General features: G+C 35.2%; 1 protein-coding gene across 8 annotated transcripts in view; it reads left to right on the top strand.

The window, feature by feature from the left end:
* IMMP1L (inner mitochondrial membrane peptidase subunit 1) overlaps positions 1 to 16,216 on the top strand; it is a 77,332-nt gene that overhangs the window by 59,074 nt on the left and 2,042 nt on the right. The gene's annotated exons all lie outside the window — the stretch shown is intronic.

Below are 16,216 nucleotides of genomic sequence, written 5' to 3'. Positions count from 1 at the left end.
AAGACTACCTGACCACCTTACACAATGGCAGGTGAAAGTTGTAGAAAATATTGGAATGTTCCTCTTACGGCGTACCAGGAGAGCAGAGTGCTGATTAAATGTTTCTTTTCCTAAGTGACTTCTATTTAGGACTGCATATTTTTCAGGCCTTTCTTTAAGCAGAATAAAAATTCACCAGGCTCTGAATTGACTTATCACTATGGAATACTGAACTTAGTTAAGATTAAGTCTCCTAAAGTATTGGGGGAATTGAGGTATGCTGGGCTTACCTTGTTCTCATTTTGAAGGAAGCTTTGGTGCCCCTGAAATGCTATGGTGGTTTTATTACGATGAAGGCTAAGTTGCCCTTGCAACATTCATTGCCTACTAATGAGGTTGTGTGGTAATAAGAGTTTCTGCATTTCTGTAGTCATACATGTGCCTTTTGGACATATTTAACTACTATACAGATAATTTGTTCTTTTGGTCCTTTTATTGGTTTATTGGCTTAACGATGGGTAAAGTTGTTACCTGAAGTTTCTAAATTTCTCCTTCTAGGATTTTCTGTGGTTTATTGTAAAATGAAGAATCATTTTTTAAGTCTTTCAATTAAAACCTTATTTATTGAATTTTCATGTCTTAACCATAGTAGCTACCCTGTATTGAGAATAGACATATTAATAGAATATGATTATGAAAATTTCAGTGTATTCTGTGGTTAGTGTGGTTAGTGGATAGCAGTCTTTTGCTATTGTTACAGGAAACAAATCTGTATTTATTAGAAAAATCATGTTTTTACTTTTATCTGAGGGCTACCAAAGATATCTGGCTATTTAATTTAAAGGTTTTTGGTTGTCTTTGGTACCATAGATGTCAGCGTTATACACAAAAGGTGAAACATTGTTCACCAAATAGTAATCCATTACCACATCAGAGTGATGGGAGGTGAATAAGTAATGTAGTTATTTCTTATGTTTTTCTTTGTGAATTGTAGAGTATGTTAATAACATCATCATTATTACTGGCAGAAATGTAAGAAGTAGAGACAATTTTACATTTCAGAAAGGACTGATTAAGTGTTATCAGGATGTACTGGTGGTATAGTGTATTAAAATGGAAATGTAACAATATGGCAATAATAAAGCTGTTTTACCGTGTATTAGAAAATATTTAAATAAAACTGATGGACAACCTAAGAAACAATCTTACTAATTAGCATTACAAAATGGTCACTTTATATAGTTAACACTAATAGTCCTTTAATGTGTACTGTGTATTTAGGTTATAGTTCGAAACCCTGAATATTCTAAATGCTGTCTTTCTGTTTGTTTAAATGTCATTTCCCTTAGCTAAAAGTCAACCATCTGGTCTTCTATTACCACTTGTATTATAAACAGAAAAAAGTACTTCTCTGTAGAGAGAGGAATCATCAGATTGAAAGGGCTTGTGTATTATAAGCTGCTGATATACTAAATCCTTATGTCATTTAAATAGAAGAACTGCCTAATAATGTCACTTATTACAACTAGGGTATCTAAACAAGCGACTTGTTTTTTGCAGACTATAGTGATAAAAACCTGTGCTACACATCCATTTCTCAGCAACGGCTCCTAGGATAATCAATCATGGCATACTGCTAATGCCTTGATTGCAGCTGATATGGAGGAAATATGTTTACTCTTTTGCTAAAGTGAAGTTCACTGCGGAGGTGACGTGACTTTTTCATTCTATAGCTAACACAATTCTGAAGATAAATTTCACTCATTGTTTACAAGTCTGAAGTGTTTTTGTTCAGATGTCAACACTAAAGAATAATCTTTGAGGCTCCTAGACTTAAAGTGTTTTCTGATGTGTTCTCTGAATATTTTCAGAATAATTTGAGCTTAGTTTAACAGTAATATGGAGTTTATAATAATCTTATTTTGTAGTGTATATTTTATTTTTATATGTTTGAAAAGATGTATATATGAAGATCAGCATCTCTGTTGAAAGAGTAGCAGGTTGTCCTGAAATTTGTATGTGTTGCTCACCTGGAAATATTTTAACCCCTCAAAAGTTAGAAAGTTAGTGCCATTGGTATGAATCTAGAGAGGCAGGATACAGTTGAGTAAAATGAAAATATTATATGTATTTTTATCTGCAAGTTATCTGGGACTTCTGTACTTTAAAGTTGCTTAAAAGTCATTTGCAAAAATTAAAGAACAAAATTGTAACACAGGTGTTCAGTGAAAGCATCTGAACCAGACTCCAAACTCTGTTGGTAGTAAGGAGAATATATTCCAAGTGTGATGTGGCTTCCTAATCTAAAACAATCTTTTTTATTTATTTATTTTTGTCTTTCGGAGACAGATTCTCAGTCTGTCAACCCAGGTTGGACTGCAGTGCACAATCTTGGCTCACTGCAACCTCTGCCTTCGAGGTTCAAGCAATTCTCCTGCCTCAGCCTCCTGAGTAGCTGGGACTGCAGGCGCTTGCCACCATGCCCGGCTAATTTTTGTATTTTTAGTAGAGGCAGGGTTTCACCATATTGGGCAGGCTGGTCTCGAACTCCTGACCTCAAGTGATCTGCCTGCTTCGGCCTCCCAAAGTGCTGGGATTACAGGTGTGAGCCACCGCGCCCGGGTGCTATAACAGTCTTTACTAGATCTACTGGAAAAACTGCTGTTGAGTAAGTGAAATATATTCAACTCCCTTTTGGAATAAGCAAGTAAATGAAGTTTTGATGTTACCACTTTGGGTAATTAAAATTTGACAGGTTTTTGTGAACAACTTAATCTTAGCCCATAAAAATATTCTCACCAAACCAAACAATTCTCTACCTAAAACAAGAATGAAAAAAAGGAAAAATAGATACAAAAGCAGGTATGCATATTATAAAATGGCTAAAGATGTTAAATTAGCAAGAAAATATTGGCATTACAAGTTATTGCACTGCCAATCTGGACGTTAGAGTGTTTTCCTCCTGGGACAGAATTTTCATAATTACTTTAAGAAAGTGTATAAATCACTTAGCATGGCACAGCTAGTGCTTGTATCCAATTAAACACAAATGCAGAGCTAACAAGAAAAGGAGACTAAGCAGTATTTAACAAAGTACTTACAATTATAGGTAATTTAAAATTCTTCGATGCAACTTAAGATTCTCATCTACTTTGTGTACATTATGTATGATTCTTGAAAGCAAGAAGGATTAGAGAAACCTTCTGTTGTCTAAAGAGACTTGAAATTTGACCTGACTTCCCAGTGTAAGGAAAGTCAAAGTAGGTCTAGGGACACAGACCGAGACCGATAATGGACTTCTGACCCCAGACCAATCCTAGCACTCACACATCTTCCTTAATGAGGCTGCCTCAGAAGCAGCCAGACCACTGGACTTGGGAGGGGGGACATCTAAGGGTAGACTGGGAGAGAAGACTTAAATAGCTTTCAGGAGGCTATAGGAGTATACAAAATTTACCAGACATTAACCTCTCAACTTTCTTTTTCGATGTGTGCATTCATTAATTCCACAGACACTTACTGAGCACTTACTTGAGGGCCAGTACACGTTAGGGTAGTCATCTTTGCCCCCAGCAACACCAATAGAACTTTCTGAAATAATGGAAATATCCTGTATCTGTGCTGTCCAATATGGTAGCCACCAGGCACACATGGTTGTTGAGCACATGAAGCATGGCTAGTGTGTCTGAGGAACTGAATTCTTAATTTTACGTAATTTTAAAATTTAGATAGCCACATATATGACTAGTGGCTGCCATATTGGACAGTGTAACTTTAGGAGGTTATAGTTAAGTTGGAGGAATAGATGAAATTACAGTATAGTATAATAGAATTAGGCACAGGTGCTTTGATAAGACACAAGGATATTTATCCAGACTGGGTTAGATGGGATTTTTCCAGAATGGGAAAGTGAAACCTGAGTTGAAGTTTTAAAGGGTAAGTAGGAGTTAGTCAAAGAAAGCAGCATATTCTGAAGGCCTAGAAGTAAGTACAGCATTGTGCTTTTGGGGAACTGCCAAAAGTAAGAGTTCCAGTGTATGGCACATGTAGTAGGAGGGATGAGTAGTAAGAAGAGATAAAAATGAAAGGTATAAGCCAAGCATGGTAGTCTGTTATGTGGGAGGATGGCTTGAACCCAGGAGCTCAAAGTCAACCTGGGCAATATAGCAAGACCCCATCCCTAAAAATAAGAATTAAACAAGGCTCAGTTCCTTTTATGTTTCAAGCAGGGGAATAACATGATCAGGCTTAGTTTTTATTTAGTTTCTGTGGGGCCATTCTGATGTTAGTGTAGACTATTAGAGGATGGCTAGGATTAGGAGAGCCTGGAGGCAGAGAGACCAGTTAATAGGCTGTGAGTGAGGCATAACTGAGATAATAACATCGAGAATAGGAAGAAGTACAAAGATTGCAGAAAGATTAAGGAAATAATCTAGAGAAGATTGGATGCTGGAAGAAAGGGAATTGAAAGGCTTAAAAATGACACCCAAGTTGTTAGTTCTTGCCACAGGGTGGGTGGTACAATAAAATAGGGTTGTTGGGGGAGATGTTAATTTGGGAAATGGAAAGAAGATATATAAAATTTTGGACAAGTGTAGAAGTCTACTAATAAGATTAAGGTAGATTATATTTTAAATTAATACTGTGGCAATTAAATTTTACAGCAAGTAGCAAAAAAGTACTGCTTTCCCCAGATGACATCTGGATGCTTTGCTATTCCCTCCTTGATGTCCACAGTCTGTTTCTGTCTCCTAGTCAAAACAGTGTTTTGATGCGCTTAGCCCTAGATCATTCTTACTTTTTAAAGATCTTCAGCTATTCTCTTTGTATCATGCATCATCACTAAAAAATGCCATCCGTCTCATGCCACTGCACTCCAGCCTGGGCAATAGAGTGAGACTCTGTCTCAAAAAAAAAAAAAAAAAAATTCATCTGTCATCCACCTGCCTAATTTGCAATTTTGTATTCACAAACCTAGATTTTATTCTAAATAATCTGCTGGGTTTGATACATTAGAGTTGTGTTTCGATGAGTAAAACACAAGCAGGAGAAGTCTGTCAAATATATTCAACAATGCCTGTTTTTAAAAAAATGCATCAGTAACATCAAGTACAAAAATACCTACATATTTATTTTTAATCATTTCTTTTTTGAAGTATGGCAACCTTTCTACTGGTAATCTATTTCTAATACCCTTTCAGATATAAATCTGTTTTTCTGGCCAATCTCTATGTGAAGCAGCTATGTACAGCAACAACAGGAGATTGAAAAGAGCAACAGAGATTCATCTGTAGCAATAAATCCATATAGGATGAGTTTGGATTTGGGAAAGAATTAAGTGGAGTGCCACGAATAAAACTTTTGGTGGAAACATATTAGTACATACTGTGTACAGTATGCATCTAATTTACTGTTCAGAACTGTTTTTCTGAGAGCATGAGAAAACTCATTATTGTAATACTTAACACCATTTTCTACTACAGTCTGAAATACCCTTTGTTGAATTAAGTTGGGCTCATCCTTTGGAAGGAAAGCAAGTATATAGATCAAGCTGTATTAAAGTGAAAGTGCAGAGATAGTCTTAGAATGAGAATATAAAGTGCTTTTTAAAAATCCAAATCTCAAAATAGCAGGTAACATTGTATTTACAAAGAGACAGAGATAAAAGACTGGGACAATAGTATTGGGAGGCATGGATAGAAAGGCCTATAAACTGGCTTCAGTCCCAACCCTCTTCTCCATCTCCTACATTCTGACTAGTTGGTAAATGGTTCTGAAGAAGTGGATGCTTGATAAGGGCCTAAGCATTCAATATTTAATAAACATTGCTTGATGAGCATGCCCATTTAAGTTCGAGACCAGCATAGTGAAACCCTGTGTCTACTAAAAATACAAAAATTAGCCAGGCGTGGTGGCGCATGCCTGTAATCCCAGCTACTCTTGAGGCTGAGGCAGGGGAATCGCTTGAACCCAGGTGGCAGAGGTTGCAGTGAGCCAAGATCGTGCCATGGCACTCCAGCCTGGGCAACAGAGCAAGACTCTGTCTCAGAAAAAAAAAAAAAAAAAGAATAGAAATGTTAGTTTTTACTGCTAATCTAGGATGATTTTATCTTAACTGAATTTCATTAAATTAGGTGGCATAATTGATGTACGTACTCATAATTAATGTACATTTTTAATTATATTGGATTCAAGTCAAAGACTTGGGTAACACCAGAGCTATATAATTGAATATAGTGTAAAAGAAAATAACCAGAAACATAAAGTAAAATAGCAAAGCACAGTTAACTTTGCAGAGATCTGGGTAGACTGCCTAGGAAACCAGGGACAAAGAAAGCCCAATAGACATAATTCACACTGGCAAATGTGGCAGCTGCTAGTAAGTGCTCTTACTGATTGCTTCCTGGGTGCCAGGAGTCTTGTTTCATTTGGTTCTCATAGTATTTCTGTAAGGTATTTATTAGTCTCAGTTGTATAGATGAGGTTTAAATAACTTGCCCAAGGTGCTTAACTAGTATGCAAAGCTGTATTTGGAACTCAGGACTATGTGTGACTGTGTGGACTGTATTTTTAACCACTATCCTAAACAGCCCACCAGAGGTTACTATTCAGGCTAGATGGAGGTATTGAGAACTTAGGGAGAAGATGAAAGAGCTTATCTTGCAATCGCCACGAGAATGAGCAAGTCAAGCCTTAGACTAAGCTTTAAACCTACTCAGCAGGGAAAAGCTCAATAACGAAAGAGAGACTGTTAGTAAAAAGCATACCCCTTACTCAAACCCCAATGCTATAGGTGTAGCCTACTGAAACTTTTGTGTAAATTCCTCTTTGGTGATGACTGGCTATGAATGTAAGGTGGCACCATTTTTAAGAAGGGAAGGGCAATAACAGTTCCCAGCAATGATGTAGATAGGACAGCAATGAGGCTGAATTTTAAAAGGGAGAAAAGGAAGCAGGACCATATAGAAATAGTACGTATTAAAATAGTCAGTGTATTAACTATTCTGTGCCTGGTCTCTACAATCCCTTTATTATGCATCTAGCATTTGGAAACACTTCTATCAGGACTCCAGATACTCCTCGGCCTTAATTAGCTCAGGTAGACAGAATGTGGGCAAGTAGTTAGGGCGAGGAGAATGACAATGAAAATAAGTAAAACTGTTCCTTGAGTTTGCTTTGAGAGATACCCAGAACTGACATTTCAGACACTCGCATTTTTAAAAATTAATGTTTTCTCACCTTTGTGTTCTAAAAGTCTCTTCTATTTATTGTATCTCAGAATTTAATTCTTCACTTTTTTACATGTGTTTTTGTTTATAGCTTCTGCTGGCACTATAGGAAGGGTAAACAACGATTTACTGATGGTGCTTCCAATTTTGCTGTTACATGACTCAAACAAATTGGGTTTTATGAGATCTTTTTAGAAAAATACTAATAAATTATTCATTTTCAAATATTATCTCTAATAGTTCGTGTGCATAGGATCTTAATATGGCCACACTTTGGTTACGTAAGTCATGATTAAGCAGAATATACAGTGGCCACATAGTAGGTATAATAACTTGATACTGCTTTTTTGTAAGATAATAAGATAAAAAACAATTACATAATATTAATTATTGGACTAAAATGACATCTTTTTAATATACATTCATCATATAGACTTTTTTCATAGGCAAGGGTATTATGCATTTTATAGCCCACTGATTATTCCATTAGACACAAAATAAAATCTTTGAAACACATGCAAAATGAAATACTTTTGAGACTAGAGTATCGTTGCTCTATCAGTCATTTGTTTTTACTAAATAGAAGCAAAAAAAGACTATCTGATTGCTTTCATAAATGTGTGCTCTTTTTCTTGTACATTACAGGAAAATGAAAAAATAATCATTAAAAAAAGGATTCTAAAAACTTTGTTCCTCACCTTGCGTCATAATTTTGTTTGTTTCTTTCATGACTATTGTTTTGTTTTCTTTGCGGTCATTTTAGAACCATTAAAGAAGTACGAGCAATAGGTAGGGCCAATGCAAACCCTACCATTGCTGGTTGTAAACTATAAAATATATGGCAAATAAAGTGTTAATTAAAAATCAGTCTGTTCTTAGGATTTTCTGGTTTTTGAAACTTTTCAAGGTCAAACATACAACTATTTTTTAGCCAGAACTTTTCTTAATTAGATGTTATTTGCCTAATCAAATAAATGAATTTGATTACAGTTTAGTAAATGTGTTATTTGATATTGTGGACTGTTTCATCAGATTTCACTTGAATCAAGAAAGGTAACACCTGTGTATTGCCTCCACAAAAGCCTCTTTTGTTAAATGGACACCCGCAGGCCATGAGGCAATTACATTTGTTGTTTGTGCTAAAAAGGAGGCACTTAACTAGACCTCAGTAAATATAGCTGAGAACTAGAGGCTTGATTCTTTTGTCCAGCCCTGAGATTAGGTTTTATCATAGCTCAGGAAGTAAACCTAGCTCAGGAAGTAAACCTCTGACGTAGAAAGGAAAAACAAGAATGATTTAAAGGTCCCTTTAATGCCTTAAAATTTAGCTGTAAAGTTAGCTATATCTGAGGCACATGGAGAATTCAGGTTTGGGCAAAATTAAAACAGTTTATGGCATTCATGAAAACGTATATTCATATATTCAGTCTTATGCATTCATTCAAAATGGCATAGCATATTTACAAGAGTACAAAATTAATCCAACTTAAAAGTTTTGATTATGAGACGTAATGAACAAAGAGATAGAATTAGGCATTTCCATTTTGGGCCATTTGTAAAACATTTACTATAAATGTGTTTATTAGAGTGGTTTTCAGCCTTAGTTTTAAAGTTATCATAGCTTTTAAAAAAACACATTTTATTATCTGTCTCTGTGACCACAAAAAAAGGAAAGAAAAATACATGTTAATCTACCATTTTATCCTCTTCATATTTTATTATTATAATATTGCTATAGAATTCTTTTTTCTATTATCTGGTTTGAATTTTCAACTTACTGACAATTAGTAGGTTAATCTAACAGACAATAACTGTGTTTAAAGTTAGAAAGAAAATGTTCTGTTCCTTGCCTCATTCCATATCAGGGAAGTCAGGTGTTGTGTTTCAGACCCAAACCAAAAAATGTGTTTTACTGTATGTTTGTTTAAATGTGTTCTTGGCTAGAGTAATATTTTAGTCATCTGTAGATTTGATGACAGTACTGTGAAGTAAATGACAAGTCATTTACTTGTACTGTACAAAGAAGCATATCCTACTATATGGATTAAAGGTTAGGTTAACTCTCTTTCCACACTACCAAAGACAAAAAAAAAAAAAAGCCCAACCCTGAAACACCTTTTAAAAAAATTCAACAAGCCTCCCCCTAACCTGCATCATGAAGGATGATGCTCCCTTTTTTAAAAGTATGAACATCACCAAAAGGGTTAAGCAGTTTGTATTTTAAGACACACATACACATATATTTCTGTGTATATATACATATGTATACTTTAAGTTACTTAAATAGTATGCACTGGTCATAAAAATGTATATTTAGAAATATATATTTTAAAAATTTTACAGTTATACACATTGCCCTGCAACTTATTTTTTCCTCTGGCTATCTCATGGAAATCTTTCCATTATTTATGTATTTATTTTTACTGGCTGTTTACTAATATATAAAAGAAAGATATTCTATTTAACCTCTGCCTACTGAGGAACATTTATGCCATTGCCAGTCTTGAGATGCAGAAAATACCATAGTGAATTTCCTTGTTTGTACATAATTGCCTGCTGAGTTTGGCAAATCTTTTCCAGAGTTTTGATAGGAAAGGGTAAAAACATAAAGGAGATTCCACTGAAGGGGATGCAAGATGGAGATGCCAAAGCACACGTCACACATCAAAAATTTTAGTCTTCACTGAAATGATTCTCTTCATATTGTTCCAAGTATGCTAAAAAAAAGTATTTTAAGGCTGGGCGCAGTGGCTCATGACTGTAATCCCAATACTTGGGGAGGCCGAGGCGGGCAGATCACTTGAGGCCAGGAGTTTGAGATCAGCCTGGCCAACATGTTGAAACCCCATCTCTACTAAAAATGCAAAAATTAGCTGGGCATGGTGGTGCATGCCTGTAATCCCAGCTACTTAGGAGGCTGAGGCAGGAGAATCGCTTGAGCGCAGGAGAATCGCTTGAGCCCAGGAGGCAGAGGTTGCAGTAAGCCAGGATTGCACCACTGCACTCCAGCTTGGGCGAGAGAGTGACATTTTGTCTCAAAGAAAAAAAAGTTTTTTTTTAATTATGTAATTTGAACATCTGCTTCTGGCAGTGATGGAATAACTGGTCATGAACTTGCCCTCCTGCCATAAACAACTAGAAAACTGGACAAAAATATGTGAAACTACTGTTTTAATACATTGCATAGCAGGCAGTATGAAACTAATCCTTGAGAGAAAGGAAACAAAATAAGCCTGTACTTGCCCCAACTTCCGTCTTAAAGCAGTTTTCAGATAACAGTACAAGGAGGGAAAGTCAAGCAAAGCACAGGTGGTCTTTGCTGAGTTGAGACAAAGATTGGGGTACAGGTATGCTTAAGTGGTTGGGATTTATAAATCCGACTACCATGGAGCAAAGAGCTAAAGAAAGATCTCCAGAAATCTACGTAGATATTCCCTTGGCTTTGGGCTCAATACTAAATTGTGCCTGCTTATGGTGAAACTTAAAGAGACTGAGGAATGAATGACTGCTGGGGAGCTGTAAGCCAAAAAGGTCCCAGAACTCACACAGAGCTGAGAGACATTTGTGTTCTGACCAGCCAGTGTGGACAGATCTTGTTGATATCCAGAACATTCAGTAGAGACTCTGGAAAAATCAAATCTTAGCGGTAGGACTAAAATAGCCCTTAGAATAAAATGTAAGATAAAGACCCAACCTAGCAGGCTTATAAACAAGGCTTGAAAGGAATAAGGTGACTGCCACTAACTTAACTACCTCACAGAAACCAGACTTCCTCAACATTCAACACTCTATAAAAACAGACAACAAAATCTACTCAGCAAATGAGTGTCCAGTTTAATCAGAAATTACCAGATATGTGAAGAAGCAGAAAAATGTAACACATAATCAAAAGTAAATCAGTTAAATAGACCCAGAAATGACGGAAATTATGGAATTAGCAGAGAAGCACTCTAAAACACCAATTCTAACTATTTTTGAGGATCTAGAGGAGATGAACATATTGAGGAAATAAATGGTATAAGAAAGAACCAAATGTAATTTTTAGAGCTTAAGAATACATTTGGTGGTCTTTAGTAGATCAGAAACTACAAAAGAAAAGATCTGGAAATTTGAAGACAGCAATTAAAAGTTTACAAACTGAAGGAAAGGAAAAAGTCTGGGAGAAAAAAAAGAGTAACCCATAGGACAGGTCATGCAGATTAACATGAAGGCTATGGATGCCCCAGGATAGTGGGTAGAAGAGAAGGTGATCTATATATTTTTTTCCAATTTTGTCCAAAATGATGAATCAGAGATCCAAGAAGTACAGAAAGAAGTTCTGGCCTAATACAAAGAAAATCAAACCAGGGAAGACAGAGAAAATCTTAACCAGAGAAAAAATATATTACATACAACTGAGAACAAGGAGTTTCTGCTGATCTATTATAAAAAACAGCAAGAAAAGAAAATGAAATCTTTAAAGTGTTAGGTGGGGAAGCACTGTCAATCCAGAATTCTGTATTCACTGATGAGGATGAAAATATACTGCTGCGAAATTCTTTCCTTTCTTACCTTACATGAAGTGGTATAATATGTGAAGATATTTATACCTGAAGAAAAGGTGGACTGTGATTAATGATGCATATTGTAAACCCTGGAGTAACAACTTCAAGAATAAGATCTATGTTAAATATGGCAATTGAATAAATGAAAAAATTCAGAAAAATAATCCAATAGAAAGGAGGAAAAAAGGAAACAAAAACAGATGCAACAAATACTTCACATCATGCACAGAAGTTATCTCAAAATGGATCACATACCTAATCAAAGCTAAAGCTATAAAATTTGTAGAATATAGTATAATATGTTCATAATCTGGGGGCAGGTAAAGATTTCTTAGGACACGAAAAGCACGAAACACAATAGGAAAAAAAGTATGAATTGGACCTCAGCAACATTAAAAACTTCTGCTTGTCAAAACATCATTTAAAAAGATGCAGCCTGGGAGAAAATATTTGCAATCCCATCAAAGGACTTGTATCCATGGTAAATAAAGGACTGGTACAATGAATAAGAAGATAACCCATTTTTAAAATGGCCAAAATATTTTAATAGATACTTCACAGAAGATAATACTAGTATGCATAATGGAAAAATGCTTTCATCAGAGAAGTGCAAATTAAAACCACAATTTAATATCCTTCACCTGCTAGAATGGCAAAACATTTAAAAACTGATAATACCAAGTGCTGGAGAGGTTGTGGAACAACAGGAACACAGTGATAACATTGGTTGTTGGGAGTATACAATAGTATCACTTTGAAAAAGGTTGGTAATTTCTTTAAGGTTAAACATAGACTTACTGATGACCCAGAAATTCCACCCTTAGATACTTACTGAAAAGAAATAAGACTTGTACATGAATGTTCACAGTGCTTTATTTTTACTAGCACCAAACTGCAAACAACCCAAGTATCCACCTCCAGTTTCATAGATAAACATTGTGGTTTACAGTGGAATACTTCTCAGAAGTAAAAAATGAATGACTTTTACATACAACATAGATTAATCATAAAAACTTGCTAAGCAAAAGAAGGCTGACACAAAATAGGTACTTTGTAATTCCATTTATATGAAATTAAGCAACAGGCACAACTACTATCTAGTAACAGAAAGCAGTTCACTCGTTGACTGGGTCTAGGCATGGCGATAGGAACTGACTACAAAGGAACAGAGGGAACTTTTCGGCATGGAAGAAACATCCTGTATCATTGTGGTTGTGGTTAGATGGGTATGTACATTTTTCAAAACGTGTGTCAAAACTTAAAACAGGTGCATTTTACTGTATATAAAATATACCTCTATAAAATTGATTTTTAAGTGAAATAAAGTTCTCACTCTTTTCCCCCATACCAAAAATAATTATATATTTAAAAGGAGGAGTAATTGCAAACATTATGTTTTTTTACTGGTAAACTGAGCATGGGTTGAGCATCCCTAATCCGAATATGCGAAATCCAATATGCTCCCAAATCTGAAGCTTTTTGAGTGCCTGTGTGATGCCACAAGTGGAAAATTCCACATATGACTTCACATGACGAGTCATAGTCAAAACACAGTCAAAACTTTGTTCCTTGGACAAATTATAAATATTGTATAAAATTACCTTCAGGCTATATATATATGAGGTGTATATGAAACATAAATGAATTTCATGTTTAGACTTGGGTCTCTTCCCCTGGATATCTCGTGTATATGCAAATATTCCAAAATCTAAATATCTGAAACCTGAAACACTTCTGGTCTCTAGCATTTCAGATAAGAGATACTCAACCTGCAACTTATAGAGGTGGATCAGCAAAGATGCCTGCTTTAATTTTAAAAGATCTGTACGTAGAAGTTTTCTTGTTTTATAGAGATCTTGTTAGATTAAAGGTAACATCAGTGATGAAGCTGTTTCCTTGATTTGTGTACTTTACATGAAGTGTTGTCTGAGATGTAGGCAATCCCTTTACTGTAAATGGATGCATGGTCATTAACATGTATGGATTTCAGGTAATGAGGAGTTAGCATGTCTCATATTTGAACCTATTTCTTTTTCCTTGACTAAATGTCAAATTTAGTACTTCACAGGTTATTTTAAGTATCAAATGAAAGGCTCCTGGTCATATGTTCTAGATGTTTTTTTTAGAAGATTCCTTTCTGTAGTTGTTAATTATATTACTCCAGCAATGGTTGGGCGCACTGGCTCACCCCTGTAATCCCACCACTTTGGGAGGCTGAGGCGGGTGGATTGCTTGAGGTCAGGAGTTCAAGACCAGCCTGGCCAACATGGTGAAACCCTGTGTCTACTGAAATAGAAAAATTAGCTGGGTATGGTGGTGGGCACCTATAATCCCAGCTACTTGGGAGGCTGAGGCAGGAGAATTGCTTAAACCCAGGAGGTGGAGGTTGCAGTGAGCCGAGATCACACCACTGCACTCCAGCCTGGGCAACAGAGCAAGACTCCGTCTCAAAAAACAAAAATTACTCCAGAGATGATGTCGCTAATTTGAAAGAAACTCAGGTCATAACTGCTACAAAAGTGACCTAGCTAATGGCAGTTATCATTGTGCTTTCAAAGAATTTCTATTTACAAGTATTTAACCACCAGCAAATATCTGAGTTCCACTTTTGGTTTAGGTACTGTAAATAATTAAAATCATCTTTTAAAAAGCATATGGATATAAAAGTAAATACTGCATAAAAAACTAAAAACTTTGTGGAACATAATATAAAAAGACAAAAAATAGATTGGGAAAAATATTTGCAATAAATGTATTAATCTTTGTATTATATAAGAAATACACATAGATAGGAAAATTGAGATCCCAAAGACTAATATATGCAAAAGTAGGCACAGACTATTCACTGGATATTAAATTCAATCAGAAAACACACAGAATAATATTCGACACTGCCAACAATCAAATAAATGCACAGAAAAATATTACCAAGGTATTAAATTAGTTATTATTTACAAAAATTAAAAACGTTCATCCAAGCCTTATAACCATTTGTCAGGATGTACTCCCAAAGAATAAAATAGTTAAATGTAAAAGAAGAAACCATGAGACCTTTCTAAGAAAGACTCAAAATTCAGAAGACATGAAAGCAAAGGCTCATAACAGAAATGAGAAACTGGGAATATTTGCTATTTGTACCACAAAGGGCTAATCTCCCTAGTATTGAAAGAGTGCTTATGAAATGAGGGAAAAAAAGGAGATCAACCCAGTAGCCAAATGGCAAAAGACATGCAAAAAGATATCACAGAGAAGGAATTAAATGCCTCTTACACACGAAAAGAAGATTCAGCCTCACTCATAAGACAAAGGTATCATTTTTTGCCATACATATTGGCAAAAATCTATTAGATTGGTGCAAAAGTAATTGTGGTTTTTGCCATTAAATGTATTTTGCGGCAAAAACCACAGTTATTTTTGCACCAAACTATAATGCAATAAAAGTCAAATCATGGCATTACTGCCTGTTGGTTTATTCTGGTATAAAATAGTAAAAACTGGCAGAAAAGCCAAGCAGGTTAAAAATATTAAAGGTTATAATGTAGGGCCCCAAGCAAGGCTGACTTTGTGTGTTAAGTGCTGGAAACAATCAGGTTGGTATGGGCAGGCAAGTTTAGGGAAAGCTTCATGAAGAGATGGAATGTAGAAACCACTGATCCTGGTTTACCGTCAATGGGATGGTCAGACAAAGATATCCCTAGATTGTTGATAGTTGCCTTATTAGTTTGCATAATGTTTTAATTTTACTTTTACTGGTGTCCATAACTACATGGTTTTATTTATTCATATATATTACCTGTTTTTAGAACTCAGGAAAAAACACATTTTAGGAAGAAACTATGGAAATTTAGACACGAAAGATGTTCACCTTATAGCTTTATCAAAGTAACACTTCAGAATGTTAATTACATATGGCTTTTCCAAATTCACTATTTTGTTCCTTTTTTGATGACTGTGATGTACACACTTTCCTACTAGAGCAGTCTTACACTTCACTGCACATATGTCTATTTTATTAGATAGCAAGGAAGTGGCCTTGCTATTGGCCCTTGGACAAACTAGTTCCAGTAATAAAAGTGAATGATCATACAGTTTCTGATATTCTTTCAGTAAACTTATGTCCTTTTTCTACAAATAGATTTAACGTTTAAATGTATCTAAACGCAGAGTTAATTTGGAGATTTTTGGCAAATATTTGTACATAAGACTTTCCAGAATCTTAAAATCGCTTATGTAAGTGAAATTCAAATTTTACATTCTTGTATACATTTACTTTTCAAGAAAGTAATTTGTGATTAAAAAAAAAAGTTGCATTATCTCTTATTAAACCCAGTAGTGTATTTTTCTTCATAAAAGGTTTACAAGTAAAACCAGTCAAAAGAATAGTGAAAATAAATTCCTTCCCCATACATAGATCATTTTGGTCTGGTCAATAATTCAACTGTCTTAGATAACAAAACTGTAAAA

The sequence above is a fragment of the Pan paniscus genome, chromosome 9 (assembly GCF_029289425.2).
Source record: "Pan paniscus chromosome 9, NHGRI_mPanPan1-v2.0_pri, whole genome shotgun sequence".
NCBI lineage: Eukaryota > Metazoa > Chordata > Mammalia > Primates > Hominidae > Pan > Pan paniscus.
Note: the sequence above shows the minus strand (reverse complement) of the source record. Positions and strands in the feature narration are given on the sequence as shown.